Genomic DNA, 15,357 nt, shown 5'->3' on the forward strand with positions numbered 1-15,357 from the left:
TGGGTGAAATAATTTAAGTCTCGCGAAAGGGAAACGCGAGAGAACGTGTGCGTGGAAATTAGCACCCCACGCCCCCCTTATGATTAAAAATACAAAAAATGAAAAGTATTGAAGGTGATAACACGCGTAAAAAGTGATTTTATATCCCGCTAGCTCTTCTTTCGTCCACACCGGTGTGCGAAACGGACACGGAGGTTCTATCCACGCACGGGACACGCGGAGCGCGCAGAGAGAGAGAGAGCGCACGCGCAAGAGAGAGAGAGAGTGAGGGAGGGACGCAAAGCGCGAGAGAGAGAGAGGGAGAGAAATTTGTTGCGGGTGGGGGGTCTTCACAAGGACAAGATTCCCACGTCAAATCGGGATGCGCGCACGGAGCGTGGAATCTCTCTAACAGGTCCCACGCGCACTTTTTTACCCCCCTCCGGTCGCGCGTACACGGCAGGAATCCCCTCATTCCCGAAAGAAAGGTAAGCGCGCAGATTTTAAGTTTTTATTTGTATTGAAATCAAAAGAAGTCAGCGTGTTTTTTCCCTTCCACGCGGATTAAACGCGAACTGTCCTTCCGTGGCGGACTCGAACTTGAGTTTCGTGGCGTCGGGGATAAAAAGTTACGTGGGGGGAAAACACGAGTTTGAATGGGGTTGCAGTCTCGGGGGTAAAGTGGATCGTCCGTCCGATCTCCGTGGGTCGCAGAAGTTGTCCGTGACGCGCGCGCCGAAGTCCCGTTTTTTTTTTTTTTATCGTGGTCACTTTCTTGGGACTTTTGACGCTCGGGTGCGCGCATTTTTCACGCGGGTCACGTGACTTCAACCTGCTACCTGTTTAGGGGTAGGTGGGGTCATAAAGTTGAGCGGCCATGTTGTGTTATATTTCGCGCGTGGGAGAAGAACCGGGGCCATCGCCGTTGCCAGTTTTTTTGGGGGGTCAAATTCGACTTCAATTGATTTGTTGTCCGGCCTAAATATACCCCCCTCCCCTTCATATTTATCGTCACCCACCCACTCATTACCCCCCCCCCCCACCCCCGCTTTGCAACAAGGATGCGAGGCTCTAAATCAACCTGTCACTCACCAATTCGTGAGACCGTCATTTTTGCGACCCCCCCCTCATTGCCTCCCTCCATCCCTCAACTATACCTCCCCCCAATAATTTAATCGTCAAATAAGGGGGGGGGGGCTTTAATTAACACTCCAAGAGTCACATCCTGCTTACATGCTCGTCAGTGTTAAAGTACCCCCCCCCCCCCCTTCATTCCCCCGCACAGAAAGCGACCCTATGCACCCCCACGACCTCCCCGTGGCGTTAACACGCCACTCTGGCCCTTGGTTATGTGCTAGTTTGACCTGCAAGTCCCGAGGTCATCGTATAGAGAAGAATTGTGCGCACAATTTTGTGATATTATAAATATCCCTAAACCTTATTTGATATGAATAATAGTAATACCATAGTAATACCAACGTAAATGATTTAGAGCCTAGTTCATTTTTTTGTTTTTTCTTTAACTTGAACACAGAACACACACACTCGAAATGTACACACACTTTTTGTGATTTTTCTAGGACGGAGTAATGTAAATAGTATTATCAACGCAAGTAATTTATGACCGCTGCATAATAAAATTGTTCTTGTTTAATGCTTTAGAATTTAGAAAAGAATATAATATAATTTTTATCACATATGTTGTTGTGTTTTAAGACGAGTTACACTTTCCGGACACATGTCAAAAACGATACACACACACTAAATAATAATTCTATAAAAAGAAAATCAATTATAATGATAATATTATTTATTGATGGCATTTTAGTGAACATGGATATTATATGACACACACCAAGATAAACATTACAAAATATAAATCAGATTTAAAAGAAAAAATAGTCATACTTTCATGATTGTACTTATGAATACATAAATAAATACCTGATACAGATTTGTTTGTTTTTCAAATATTTCTTCAAACTAAAACTTTATTTAAATGATTGAATTAATCACAAACAATTTTAAATAAGAGAAAATAGTTGTGATGAGATTTGCATACATATATTTTTTCTTTATTTCTTGGTTTTTATTTTGAGTCATATTTGTCAAAAATATTGTAATAAATGTGTGTGTTTTCTGTAATGGTTTAAATAAAGAACTGAAAGTATTTTATTGTTTTAGTATTTCTGATGATGGATTACACTCTCCTTGTATAAGATATTCCAGTATTTTGAGAAAGCAAATTTGCCTTTTTGTCATTATTAGCAAAAATCAACCATGCAAGATTTCAGTTTTTTATTTTTATGCCAGAAAATCAACAACTTTAAATCAAGTCACGTTTATTTGCATGTAGACCTTAATCACAATCACACGATTCCTATTTTCCAAGACAGTCCTGCGTCATCGGTGCATATTTTTGGGGTTTTATTATTTATTCTATTTATGCTGACTTTTGTCACTAATTCCCCAGAATCAAACCTATTTCTTAATCATTTTTTTGAAATATTCACACACAATTGAGAATTGTTGTTCTTTGGGTTCTGACATTAATGACACACACTCCATCGGACATTATTTCGTCTTCATTTTCAAAAATGGGAGTTCAACGAGGGAATTATTTTTTTTTATATCTATCAAATTGCGATCTGAAATAATCCAAAAATCACACACGCCCGTGCGCTTCGTATTCCGCCGAGGAAAATAAACCTCGCGCGTGAAAGCGGAGGGGCGAGAGGGGGGGTCTTCTTCTTCCAGTGTGCGCGCGCGCGTTACGCCGTGCGTGTTTAACAAGTGCGTGTGACATGAATGAAGGTGAGGACGAGGATGAAGACGATGATGTCGTCACGTCTCCTAACAGTATCCATGTGTCACTCCCGAGCGTGCGTCTTTGAGTGTGTCTTTGGGAACGCGCGCGCGTGGTGGCGTGATATGGGGGGGCGGTGATTTGTGAGTGTGTGTGAATGGCATGGAAAAGGGGGGGGGGGGGACAAAATGGGATGCCTGTGTTAAGAATGCACGATGGAGCATTTTTTTGCAGATGGGGATTAAGCGGCGTGCAGTTTCGAGTCCTTGCGTTGCTTTGCATGATATCACATTGGGTTTTTATATTACATCATATATATATATATATACATTTGCAGATGCTATTTATGTTACTTCACACATAATATATATTTATATTGTTATGGCTGTCCTGTGAATAACACCGTTCCTGATTTTTTTTGTTATTTCATATGGTTAGGTAGGGTTACTTTAACTGGATTACTTTCAATTACTTTTGGATGACTCCAATACCAAATATGCTAATAATAGACAAAATAAGCTAAATATGAATAAAATGACTACATTTTGTGCAGGCTTGGGGAGTAACGGAATACATGGAACGGCAAGAACCTTTTTTTCATTTTGTTTCTGTCGCATTTGATGATAGTTTTGCCGGAGATCAAAGCCAGGAGAGAAAGCTTACCACGTGTTCTGAGTCATATTTCACATTGTGTTTTTTATATTACATCATCTATATATATATATATACATTTGCAGATGATATTTATGTTATTTCACACATAATTTTGGTTTGAACAATTTTATTGACACTCATAACGGCAAATAAACAATGTGAGGTTTGAACAATTTTTCTCGACAATCTTAACAGCAATTAAGCATATTCACAATTTTGTTATATCTGACAATATGACGTTTTAACAATTTTTTCGACATTTTTAACAGCAGTTAAACACACCATTTCATTATATCATATCTCAATATGAGTTTTTATTGCCGGAGATCAAAGAGATTAAAGCCAGGGGAGAAGGCTTACCACGTGTTGTGAGTCATATATCACATTGTGTTTTTTATATTACGTCATATATATATACATTTGCAGATGATATTTATGTTATTTCACACATAATATATATTTATGTTGTTATTGCTGTCCTGTGAATAATACAGCTCCTGATTTTTGGTTCTTTCGTCTATATTTTTGAATTATTCAGCATTGTTGCAAGTGAATTCAATGACAAAAATAAGAAAAGATGCCACAAATGTAGCAAAAATACCTAGAAATGTAACTTTTGATCTTAAATGTGTTGCCTTTTTTTCTGAGCATTCCATAAAAATGCAAATACAAGAAAAACAATTACCAACAATGAACATATATTTTCTTTTTATGGTTATTTGTTCTTTTTTTTTTTTTTTTTTTTTTTTGCATTTTTGTAAATATTTATTAAATGCAGAGAATCAGATACAATGACAAAAACAGTGACAGGCGTTTTTATGACCACATCATTTTTTTCATATTTTCTTAAACATTTCATAAAAATGTAGTATTAAAATAATTAATAATAATAATTAAATAATCCCCCAAAAAATAAATGCATGTCTTTTTTAATACATGCAAAAATAAAAACATGACAAAAAATGAGGATTGATTCATTTCTAATTCATATTTTTTGGGGGGATTTTTGAAAATATGTGTTATATGCAAATAACTGGAAACATGACAAAGTGCGAATGCTTTATCTACATTTTTTGGGGTGATTTAAAAAAATATGACCTCAATATTTTGTCATTTCCTAACTTTACTCAACTTTTCATTAGTCCAAGAACAAAAAAAAAGAAAAAAAAAGAAATAAAATATTCATCATTTTTCACATTTTCTGACATTACATAAAATAAAGTAAAAAAAAAAAACTGTCAGTTTTTGACATTTTTTTTTAATTTTGCATTTTTGAAAACATGAAAGAAATAACAAAAAATGGAAATACATGTTTTAACTCAAATTTGCATCATTTTTTTCTATTTTTTTCTGAACATTTATAAATGCAAAAAAGGAAAAAATATTCTCTTGTCAGTTTCTTTTCCTTTTATTTGTTTAGGACCCAAAACAAATGTTATCATTTTTTTAAATATAAATATGCATTTTTGTAAATATGTCAAGATTTAAAAAATATATATAAAAAAAAAAATCAATGTTATTCTATCAAAATTTGCCACTATTTGTAAACTACACAGAATAAAACAATAACCTACGAAATTGCCACAGTCCATATCATTTTTTTGCATAATTTTACCATTTTATTGTGATTTTTTTGCAAAAGTCTTATGTTGGGCATCTGGAAATGTTTCTTTTTAAACTGGGGAAGTTGCACCTTTCTTGCCCGTTATGTTTGTGGGAGATTTCATGCGGCTATCATATTTAATGTCTGACCAAAAGTGAGGCAATGAACGATTGGGAATATTATATGTATTTTTTTTTTGGGGGGGTCCCTGGGGGTAGAAGACCTACCGTATTTTCCTGACTATAATTTTTACTGGAGTGTAAATCGCACTACCCCAAAAAGAGCATATCTAAGCGGGAATAACATGTTTAAGTCACACTTGGAGTCACATTTTGGGGGGAAATAGACTTGAAATAACAGCAAAAACGTAGATGTCATCTTGAAACGTGTTTTAAAATTAAAATAAAATAGAGTACACGGTATGGTACGGTACACGTACATGCATTTCTTAGACACGCTGGAATATTGTAAGTTATTCCGATAACTCTAGTAAAAATAACATGCTTCCCAAACTATCTCCTTCAATCCAAATCACAAAATAAAATGAAATATTCAACCTCGGTGTCATTTTTACCGGTAAACAACTCCTGCAACTCACGAGGAAGACGATAAGCCGCTTCGCTTCCTCTTTCCGCTGCCAAAAAAGGTTGAAATGATCAACACAGGGCTGGGGCGCCCCCTTGCGGTTGAGTATGGAGATAACATGTGAAGTGATATACCGTACCGTTAAGAAAAAAATAAAACGCAATGGTGTAATGTGTTTAGGGCGGTAACAATTAATCAGTGGAATCGATTAAAATCGATTATTAAAAGCGTTGGCAACTAATGTGATTATCGATTTGTTGTATCACACGATTTATGAGCCACGAACTACGTTAAGTCAAAAAAAAAAAAAGCGCACAAGTTACGTTGTGACACCGAGAGCTGCAGTAACACTTTAGTCCTGCAGAGGGTGCCAGGACTGTTTTTTATAAAAACGTTATCTTAAATTTTTAAGATATTTTTTAATTGAACATTGCATCAAAATACAAACAAATGAAAGCAATTTTCAACGGAACAGGAAGTGCTGCAAAAGTACAAACAATAAAATCAGAAAATAAGTCGATAAAGTAAATTAAAACAATAATACTAAAGACACTCCACACTACGGGATAATTATTTTTAATAAAACATAATTTTCATATTGTTTATTTTTTTACTGTTTTTATCATGGCGCATCATTTTTTGTGCACCATTCTATCCCTCCAAAACTTCAATATTTGAATAAAGAGAATGAAAATAAACACGTCTTTAATAAATCCGATTAATCGATAAAATAATCGACCGATTTAAAATCGGGAGTTGCTGCCCTAAATGTGTTAATCATTTCACCGGAGTATAAGTCACAAACCCGGCCAAACTATGCAAAAAAAAAAACTGAAAATACACTAGGGGGCGCTAACTTTTGCAACTACCGTATTGTTTTTTGGGTGTGTGCTATATCTTTTTGGGAATTGTAATGCTGCATCCAATGGGGCTCTTTTTGAAGTTAATTTGGAATGAATCTGGGATTATTATGATTTCTTTTTCTCTTTTTGGTCGTCACCTTCCCGACGGTGTTGATTGAGTTTGAGGGCGAGGGGTTGTTTGCATATACGTGGATTTGTCTGGAAAATATATGAATAATAATGACCAATTCCTCAGTCTCATTACAAGTGATTGCAACCATCCCTTAAAGAAGAACATAACTTTGGGACAACAAAAAAACTATGAATTTATATTGCTGTAGATATTGTCTTTACACACACTAAGATTCGAGGATTGCGAGTATTGATACTAGGTATTAGTATCAATATGATCAATATTAGGGAAATATTAGGGAAACCTTGTAGGTATTTCTTTTAAAATAGTCATTTTACAGAGGAAAAGTAATACTATGTATGAGCTGTATCAGTATGCAGTGTGTTTTGATGTGTCACGGTTGCCGTGGCGCCCATTTGGCCCCGCCCGTGTGCATACCTGTCAACCTGTACGTTTTTTGCCGTACAAAGTACGTTTATAATGCATTTTGAGACGTGTTCGACGTACAAGAAAATCTGTACGAAAAATGCAATTTTGTCAATCGCATGCGTCTGCTGCCTGGGGATTTCCCATCATGCATCATTCAGAAAAAAAAAGAAACATATGGTGTACGATTATTTTGTATTTTATACGGGAAAATACGACAGTTTGTACGGGCATGGAGCCATGGAGGTTGACAGGTATGCGTGTGGCACCAGTTTCTGCTCGTTGACAGATTGGCTTCCCTGCTATTAAAAACCAGTACTGTCACTGTCCTTTTGTCAGTCCGTCAACGAACTTCTGCTCCGCAAGACGTGGGTTTCGGTCCTGTTTCTGTTGGTATTTCTTGTCCGGTATTGTTCCCGTTTTATTTTGCCCTGGTTAACATTGGTTTCCAGTTTTCGTTCCGTCTATTTTCGTCCTGTTTAGTATTTTCTCCAGTTTTCGTTCCCATTTAGTTTGTCCTGTTTATTTTATCCTGTTTCATTATTTATCCTGTCTGTCCCGTCCTGTCCGGTATCCACCCCATCTGTCCGATATCAACTCGGGCAATTGGTATCGATCTCGTCGGCCTCTGGCTTCCTTTCATTTCACGCCAGACTGCTGCCTAATGTGCCTGACTCCCCATTCCCCGTAAAATAAAAGTGAGAGTAACGTCACGCATTTGGGTCCTGATCCTGTTCTGGTTCATGACAGATTTAGGTTGCATTTCAATTTAAGTTGGAAGACAATTCATGAAACCGGGGCCTGGAAATCATTTCTAAACATTTTCAATAGCGGGTGTGCCTCAGGATTTTTTTTTTTTTTTACCAAAAAAAAAGGTTGTAAAACCCTGCGATACAGTGAAACCCCGGGATAAGGCAACCCCACCTTAAAACGTTTTCACTTCACATCGTTTTTTCAAGCCTTTTTGCGGCATTTACACCAAATGCCTGTCTGCTATTGGTCATTGAAAATGCTGCTCTGCTATTGGTTTGCTTCATCATGAAAACGACTCCCCATTTCCCGTCAAATAAAAGTGTGAGTAACGTCACACGTTTGGGTCCTGATCCTGTTCCGGTCCTTGATGAGAACTCAATAGTTGATTTTTTTTTTTGTATTAATCTGAAAAATATGGGATCGAACGTCCCCCATCCTGTGTGCCATTTCATTTTGGGTGATGTGGCTTTGAACGGGACCCATCAAAGTGGACGCCTGACTAAAAAATGAGGCAGTGAGTGGGGATGAAAACATTTTTTTTCATGTTTGGGGGGTTCGGTGGTGGACTGGGGCAAAAGCAGAGGTTCAGAGGGTTGGGGGTTGAAGTTCAGGGGTCCGCTTGGGGTCGATGACTATTGAGATGGAGTCGGATATTTAAGGCCGGGGGGACCGTTTTTTTCAGGGGGGCGTTCATTAAAGTTGATTCCTGACAAAAAAGTGAAGCACTGGGATTAGATTAGTTTTATGTTTTGGGGGCTGGTGCAAAAGTAAAGGGTGGGGGGTGGTCAATGACTGATTCGGAGAGAAAAACTGTTCAAAAAACAAGCTTGACATTCTATTGAAAGTGAGTGGTTGGGATATTTGGGGCTGGGGGGGACAAGGTTTCATGAGGAGTGGGGTTATTCATCAAATCGGATGCCTGTATTATGATAAAACACTGCGAGAGAATGCCGGGAATGTTTTGGAGAATTTTGAATTTGTTTTCTAAAAACATTCTGGAATATTTATGGAAGTGGAGGGAGGGCAAGATCTGAACGACTGTAATCCCTTGCTGTATTGCAGATTACTTTTCCCAGTTTCGCTACTTAATAGTTTTTTATTGTACGTTGTGATCTGCATTCTGATTGGCTTAGCCAGGGGTGTGTAAACTTTTCAGAAAGCGGGACAGATTTGGTAAGATGATAATGTGAGAGGGCCAACTTTTCAGCCTAGTATCGTGAAAAAGCGCTGCTGTGCCGTTAAAGCAGCTTCCTGTTGCTTTACCTTTTCACAGTGTTTACTTCAAGTCAACCTTTTGTAGTCATTATATTTTGTCTTGCAGTGCCTCTTGATAGTATATTCTTTAAAAACAGCCACAGTGTCTTGGAAAATTAGGCAGACACAGTGGTTTTGGATTTCTACTTGTCCTGAAAGTGGCAGCCCTCACATTCACATATCCTTTTTGGTAATTTCTTTATTTTTACAAATGTATTTAATACTGTGGTCAACATTACTGGAAGGCCACATATTATTATTTCTTTTTTCAGAGGTCGCCAGTAAAAATTTGATCAGACCCCCCTGGGCCAGACTCTGGACAGGGTTTGGTTAAGCAGTCACCCCGCCCCCTTTTTGCCTCCGTCTGCCCGCACCTCAATATTATCGCAAAAAAGCTCCTGACCCATTGAAAGCAGAGAAGATGCTTTCTTTCGCCAACAAAGTTGGACTTTCCACATGCTAACAGGAAAGGTAAAAAAACATTTTGACACCACATTTTAGTTTTCTGTATAATATCTCCATGATGGTGACAAAATGTCATCTGCAGTAAAACAGATAGTTTTGAAAGGTTCAGAATCGATCTTATTTGGGGTGGCATTGGCTCAGGAGGTAAAGCGCTCGTCTTGGGATCAAGAGGTCTAAGGTTCGACTCCTGAGTTATATGCCAAAGTGTCCTTGGGCAAGACACTGATAGAAGGTAGTTGCCTTGCATGGCTAATGCTGCTATCAGTTAGTTAGTGTGTAAAAGGGAAAAGTGTGAAGCACATTGTAAAGCGCTTTGGGGGGTCTTTATTGACTTGAAAAGCCCTGTAGAAATGCAGACCATTTACATTTGATTCATTTTTCATACGGCCCGCCAAACAAAAAAAGCGAAAAACAGAATGATAGCATATCATCACACTTATTACATAACTGTAATTCACTGATGTGGACCAAACTCAGATTCTTGCAATCCGGTAAATCAGAAAAGAAAAGAAAAAAGGGAAAAAAAAGCAAAAAACACACATGACATTTTGGGCTGACCATGGCCAACCCAAATGCCCAAAGACCCAAACAAGTTAGGCACCTCGGCACCTAAAATGGTCATGCTTTCGTCCCTCCAGATGAAACGGGACACGGGAACGCGGCCATGTCACAACACACTCTTTTGTTCAACAGCAGGGCCCGACACCTTTCACTGGTTTACCCCTGCCGCATCATACAGGTGCCCTGCCCATCCCTTAGAACGCGTCCACACATCCCACTATCCTTTCACAACACCAGTCATAAAAGCATGAAACATTATGTCGAAAACGATTTCTCCGACTTTATCGATACCCGACCGCTAACTGCAGTGGTACGGTCAAAAAATCCAGATTTCCGCGTTTTCCCAAATGCACCGTTACGCCGAGTCAGTTTCCAAGATACTGTCATCCTCTGAGTAACTTCAGGGTAGGAAAGTTCAAGTTGAACCTGTTGTGGTTGAGTGATTTAAGTAGAACTGGGTGCAGAATAGCCGCTAGCCCGATTGGTCTTCAATGTCATTGGATGTGGTCTTGAAAAGGTCTTGAAAAGTCTTGAATTTGAATGAAAAAAAATCACTTTTTCTCAAATGGAAAGGTTTTTTTCCCCTGTGTCGGCTAAGAATGAACATTTCCAACTTTTTTTTCAATTTTTTATCGCAGGGCAGGTGTTTGTGGGAGTGTGCGCACGTGCGGCCTTGGAACTAGCGTGCACGTTAGCGTGCATGCTAGCGTGCACGATGGAGCGAACGTTTGCTCAAGACAATCTTTTTCTTCACTCCCGTTTGTTGTTGTTGTTTCGCATTTGGGAATTCGGGATGTCAAGAGCCCCCGCCATGTTCCGTACAAACCCCCCCCTGGCGGCCCTAACGGCACCCCCGCCCCCCCTCGCCGACTTTGATGTGCCTCTATTCCGGAGACAACAGCTTAGCGCTTGTCAATCAGGCCGCTACTGTTTAGCATTTGCGCGTTTTGGTGCAGGGTCCTTGAAAAGCCTTGAATTCCAACCTTGTGTTTTCAAGGTCAGGAAAATGCCTAGATTTTAAGGGAAGTGCTTGGAATTTTTGCCATCAGCAGCAATGGTGCCTGTCATTTTCCAGGGGTCTGAGCGTTCACACAAAGTCGGTGAGCAACGCTTGAAACAACAGTGAGCAACGGCAATCCTAAGTATGGCAACTAAGTCATTATCAAACATGTCCAAAACTTGACATCAAGTTACATTTTGCTGAGTTTCCGGCAATGCAAAATGATTTTTCTCTTTTGAATGAATTGACTCATGTACTATTGCAAAGGTTGATATATTTTGTCGCATAATATTGACATTTTTGGGGGCTTATTTAGTCGGTTGTAGGATACAGAACTGTACTTAATCACATTTTTCAGTGGAAGTACAATGTTGGCAACAAGATTCACTTTTTCTTTACACGGCTCCGCCCGATATCTATTTATCGAAATGAGAATTGGAAATTATTTGAATGCAACACAAACTTCTTTTTTTCTGTTTTTTTCTACTTTTTAAAAAAAAAATCCTTTAAAAAAAATCTCATTGTGTTTATTTTTTTCCGAGCTGTTACTTTTTTCTTTTTTTTCTCCATTTACTTTTTTCCTACATTTCTTTCTTTTCTTTTTTTCTGGCTTTTTTCTAAATTTTTCCTTCTTTTTTTCTCTTCCTTTTGTTTCTTTTTTTTTCTCAGCTTTTCACTACTTTTTCATTTTGGTATTTTTTTCTTTTTTGTTCTATTCCCCACTTCCGTTTAGTCATTTTGTGCATCATTTTACTTAATATTTGGTCATGTTGGGAGTAAAGAAGCAAAAACAACCCGAAGAGCCGTTTAGGACCCGAAAGAGCCGGTTCCTTTTAGTGAGCCGAGCCGAAGAAGCCGGTTCTCGACAAACTCTACTGACTTTACTCAACTTCATTCTAATTCGACTCAACTTCAAAATACTGCATTTAGGACACAACGTCAGGAGAACCACTGTAACGTTGACTTAGTCGCTTCTTAATAAGTAATTTTGAGCCCTCATTTTTGCGCGCTGGCTAGATTTTCTTTTGCACGTGCGCAGCTTAGAGGGAACACTGATCAGCAGGTAATTTGGCAGTCTGGCTCTATAGACCAGTGTTTTTCAAACCTTTTTGAACCAAGGTACATTTTTATTTATAAAAAAACGTCCGTCGAAAATGTTTTAAAATGAAGTTATGTCAAATATTTCACTGTACTACCTCATCTCATGAGCAGATAATTAGTATATGAAAAGAAGAAAATTATACTTAAAATGGAAAAGAATGATGTGCTTTATTTATGTTTTCATTTTTTACAGCGTAATCTTAAACCGCTATGTTATTAAATGTACTGTGCTACCTCATGAGCAGATAATTAGTTTATAAAAAGTACATAAAATCTACTGCCACCTACTGATATGGATGACTGTTACAGTTCCTTGTCTGAACATAGCAAAAATACAGAATAATAGCCTGATTTTTTGGAAAGATAAAATTGGGCAAATTCCAGCGGTACACTAGACACGGTTTCAGGGCACACTGGTTGAAAAAAACTGCTATAGACCGCACAATTAACGAAAGAAAGAAAAGAAAAGTGTGTGAAAATGACGCCAACACACCTGCTCTGTTGGCTCGTCATCATAGCGTTGTCAAGCCGGCGTCACCTCCCCCTACTGGTAGCACCCAAGAGGACAGCTCTATTTAGAAAAGCGGCCCTTTTGGCTCGGCTCCCAAATGGCTCCTCAGATGGTTTTTTTTGTTTTTTTTTAAATTATATTTCATCAATAATAATGAAACATTATTCCCAAATTATTTAGCTATTCATAATTTCTCATGTTTTGCAGGGGATCCATGAAAAACACACAATATATATCTACCTATCTGTCTCTCTACCCCGGTCATATCCCTCGAAGGGGGTGACAGACTGCAAGACAACACTAAAATGAAATAAAATAAAATAATAAAAAAGGAAAAAGTTGCAAAAAAAACAAACACACCCTTCCAATCTCCTCTTTCTTCCACTCAGTCGCTTTACTTCCACATCCTCTCACATTTAGTGACCCTATCACTAGGGTTTGCGAGACCTTTCAGTCCCCCGCCCCCTTTCTTTGCACAACATTATATTAAAACATTTTCAGATCTACAAAAAAAATCTAAAATGCAAACCAATTTTAGCTTTCTACACACTAAAAAGATTTCTGTGACTGTGTTAAAACTTAAAGTCAATCTTGAAAGCACCATAATCTGACTTTTTTCGGGCCTTAGAACCCACATTTTTCCGCAAACCCTACATTTCGACCCGGGGATTGGGGAAAAAAAACAAAAAAGCAAGTTAGCGGGGCACGCTCACAGAAGCTTACAGCTGGTCAAGGCCTGAAACCCCAATCTGGAAAACGTTCTTGGAACCTTTAAATCTGATTTTGACCATAATCTGACTTTTCCTGGAACCCACATTTTTCTGCAAACCCTACCTTTCGACCCGAGAATTGGGAAAAAAAACCCAAAAAAAGCCAGCTAGCGGGGCACGCTCATCGAAGCTTACCCAATAATTTCATGTTAACTACATAGTAATTTCCTGGTAACTGCACGGTAACTACATGGTCAAGGCCTGAAATCTGGAAAACGTTCCTGGAACCTCTAAATCTGATTTGAAACCTTAGTTAAAAGTTAAAAAAAAAACCTTGATCACAAACCGCCTACCATCTTTGACTGTTAAAACGTATAGTGAATCTTGAAAGCACCTTAATCTGACTTTCTGCCTTAGAACCCACAATTTATTGCAAACCCTACCTTTCGACCCGAGTATTGGGAACTAAACAAAAAAGGCGAGCTAGCGGGGCACGCTCACTGAAGCTAACCCAATAATTTCATGGTAACTGCATGGTAACTACATGATAACTACATGATAATTACATGATCGATGCACGCTAACTACATGATCAAGGCCTGAAACCCCAATCTGATTTAAAACCCTAATTAAAGGAATTCAAAACATTTGATCACAAACCGCTTACCATCTGTGACTGTGTTAAAACCTAAAGTCAATCTTGAAAGCACCATAAAATGACTTTTCCCGGACCCCACATTTTTCCCGCAAACCCTACCTTTCGACCCGAGGATTTGGGAAAAAACAAAAAAAGCAAGCTAGCGGGGCATGCTCACTGAAGCTTACCCAATAATTTCATGGTAACTTCATAGTAATTTCATGGTAACTGCATGGTAACTACATGAAAACTACATGATAGATGCACGGTAACTACATGATCAAGGCCTGAAACCCCAATCTGATTTAAAACCCTAATTAAAATAATTCAAAAAATTTGATCACAAACCGCTTACCATCTGTGACTGTTAAAACCTAAAGTCAATCTTGAAAGCACCTTCATCTGACTTTTTCTGGAACCCACTTTTTTCCGCAAACCCTACCTTTCGACCCGAGGATTTGGGAAAAAAACAAAAAAAGCAAGCTAGCGGGGCACGCTCACCTAAGTTTACCCAATAATTTCATGGTAACTTCACAGTAATTTCCTGGTAACTACATGATAACTACATGATAATTACATGATAGATGCACGGTAACTACATGATTAAGGCCTGAAACCCCAATCTCATTTAAAACCCTAATTAAAGGCATTCAAAAAAATTTGATCACAAACCGCTTACCATCTGTGACTGTGTTAAAACCTAAAGTCAATCTTGAAAGCACCATAAAACGACTTTTCCCGGACCCCACATTTTTCCCGCAAACCCTACCTTTCGACCCGAGAATTTGGGAAAAGAACAAAAAAAGCAAGCTAGCGGGGCACGCTCACTAAAGCTTACCCAATAATTTCATGGTAACTTCATAGTAATTTCATGGTAACTGCATGGTAACTACATGAAAACTACATGATAGATGCACGGTAACTACATGATCAAGGCCTGAAACCCCAATCTGATTTAAAACCCTAATTAAAATAATTCAAAAAATTTGATCACAAACCGCTTACCATCTGTGACTGTGTTAAAACCTAAAGTCAATCTTGAAAGCATCATAAAATGACTTTTCCCGGACCCCACATTTTTCCCGCAAACCCTACCTTTCGACCCGAGGATTTGGGAAAAGAACATAAAAAGCAAGCTAGCGGGGCACGCTCACTGAAGCTTACCCAATAATTTCATGGTAACTTCATGGTAACTACATGATAACTACATGATAACTACATGATAACTACATGATAGATGCACGGTAACTACATGGTCAAGGCCTGAAACCCCAATCTGGAAAACGTTCTTGGAACCTCTAAATCTGATTTAAAACCCTAATTAAAGGAATTCAAAA

The 15,357-nt window shown here is 38.4% G+C and overlaps 1 protein-coding gene across 2 annotated transcripts in view; it reads left to right on the forward strand.

Annotated features, from left to right (window-relative positions):
• znf536 (zinc finger protein 536) overlaps positions 1-15,357 on the forward strand; it is a 391,766-nt gene that overhangs the window by 310 nt on the left and 376,099 nt on the right. Inside the window, exon 1 of one of the 2 annotated variants that reach the window (XM_088333466.1) lies at positions 341-467. The exons of the other annotated variant lie outside the window; for it this stretch is intronic. The gene's annotated coding sequence lies outside the window, so the exon portion shown is untranslated. Of the gene's footprint in view, positions 1-340; positions 468-15,357 lie in introns of those variants that run through there. 2 annotated transcript variants of the gene reach the window in all.

The sequence above is a fragment of the Urocampus carinirostris genome, chromosome 4, assembly GCF_059441175.1.
Source record: "Urocampus carinirostris isolate Australia breed hairy pipefish chromosome 4, RoL_Ucar_1.0, whole genome shotgun sequence".
NCBI classification, from domain to species: domain Eukaryota; kingdom Metazoa; phylum Chordata; class Actinopteri; order Syngnathiformes; family Syngnathidae; genus Urocampus; species Urocampus carinirostris.